This window comes from Panthera uncia, chromosome B1, assembly GCF_023721935.1.
Source record: "Panthera uncia isolate 11264 chromosome B1, Puncia_PCG_1.0, whole genome shotgun sequence".
Classification (NCBI taxonomy): domain Eukaryota; kingdom Metazoa; phylum Chordata; class Mammalia; order Carnivora; family Felidae; genus Panthera; species Panthera uncia.
In genome coordinates this window covers 74,587,528-74,589,860 of record NC_064811.1, presented here as the reverse complement: position 1 = coordinate 74,589,860, position 2,333 = coordinate 74,587,528, and positions in this window count along the sequence as shown.

The following is a 2,333-nucleotide window of genomic DNA, read 5'->3' as shown; positions in this document are numbered from 1 at the left end:
CAGAAAACTAGATTTAGGCATAACAACTAGCAGTGATGTCTTATTTGATATTTCAAATATAAACGTTAGGAATCATTGATCTGATAATTAATCAAATTTACAAGATTTTCATCTTATCCAATAATATTATCCAATAATATATATATATATATATATATATATATATATATTATTGGATATATATATATATATGTTTACATAAAAAATTTACAGTGATTTCTTTTAGTCCTCTAGTTGACTTTTTTTGTGTTACTTTGGCAAGACTTAATTAATTTTCAATGAACTGCCCAGGAGCACTTGTTAAGGTATTATAGGTATTACAGAGGCACTGAATATATTAATTTCTTATGACTTGAGCTGTTAATATACTGTTCTAGCAAGGTTTTTCGACAATTAAAAATGCTTAACAAGGCAGCATATTGCAAAGTACTTAAGGTAATCACTAAAGTAAGACACATTAACAAAAACACAAAAGAAAAAAGAAAACATACCTTGATCATAGCAACAAAACAAATACATTTGTTACGCCAAATAAATGTTCAGTAAAAAATCATTTCTGTTTCTAATATTGTTGGGCACTATCAGTCATAGTGTAGATTTCATCATAAACAGTGCAATGGTATTGCTGTAAATGTGTTATGTTCTGATAATACAGTTGGTAACTAATGTTGCCCCATGAAAGGAATGTGTTAGAGATATGACTTAATTGCTTTGCACCTCTATTTACACTTTCACAATATGTTTAATCGTAATTTTCAAATATCAGTCTCAATATCATATTAATTTATTTCTTGGAACAAAATATTTGTAATCTTTCTGTCTTCTGAGAGTCCATATCATTAATATACTTGAAAGCTGGGACTATGTTCTGAAGAGAGAAATTGCTATAAATAAATGCTTACAGAAATTTATATTATTTTAGGTTGATTTAGAGCATATTTATTATGGCTAATATCAAAGAGTGTGATTTAGTTCTTTATAGAAAGTTATAATTTAGAGTTAGAAAACATCTTGAAATATTGTACTTATAAATATTTATTGTGTGGGCAAAAAGGCTTTCATTTTTACAGAGGGAATATACAGTAGCTTTTCGGTTTCTTGTGAGAGTGTGTGTGTGTGTGTGTGTGTGTGTGTGTGTGTGTTTTGAGTTTTTTGGTATACCAATTTACCCCAATAAAGATTAAAATAAATTTTGTTTCATGTTTATTTATTTCTGAGAGAGAGGGCAGGGGAGAGAGAGAGAAGAAAAGAGAAGGAGAGAGAGAGAGAGAGAGAGAGTGAGCGAGAGACAGCATGACACAGAATCTGAATCAGGCTGCAGGTTCTGAGCTGTCAGCACAGAGCCCAACCCAGGGCTTGAATCCACGAACTGGGAGATCATGACCTGAGCCAAAGTCAGATGCTTAACTGACTGAGCCACCCAAGCACCCCAAGATTTTTTTAAAGAGTTAGTCCAAGGTAAAAGAAAAAAACAGACTAATTTAGGGACATGGTAACATTAATACAAAGGTCTTCTCATTCATTCCACATATCTTTTTAGTAAAATTTGTAATGTTTTAATTTTTTAAAAGTTTTTATTTAAATTCTGGTGAGTTACATACAATGGAATATTAGTTTCAGGTGTACAATATAGTGATTCAACACTTCCATACAGTACCCAGTGCTCTTCACAAGTGCACTCCTTAATCCCTATCACCTGTTTAACCCATCCCCACATCCATTTCCCCTCTGGTATCCATGAGTTCATTCTCTATAGTTAAGATTCTCTTTCTTGGTTTGCCTCTCTCTCTTTTTTAGCCCCCTTTGCTTGATTGTTTTGTTTCTTAAACTCCACATATGAGTTAAATCATATGTATTTGTCTTTCTCTGACTTATTTCACTTAGAGTAATACTCTCTAGCTCCATCCATGTAGTTGCAAATGACAATATTTCATTCTTTTCTATGGCTGAGTAACAGTCCATTGTTTGTATATGTATACGTGTGTGTGTGTGTGTGTGTGTGTGTGTGTGTGTGGTGTGTAGGACATCTTCCTTATCCGCTCACCAATCAATGGACACACTTGGGCTATTTCGACAATTTGGCTATTATAGATACTGCTGCTATAAACATCGGAGTGCATGTAACCCTTCAAATTAGTATTTTTTTATTCTTTGGGTAAATACCCAGTAGTTCAATTGCTGGATCATATAGTAGTTCTGTTTTTTTAAAAAAATTTAAATATGTTTTATTTTTGAGGGAGAGTGAGAGAGAAAGCACTGAGCAGGGAAGGGGCAGAGGAGTTCTGAAGCAGGCTCTGTGCTGACAGCAGAGAGCCCAATGCAGGGCTCAAACT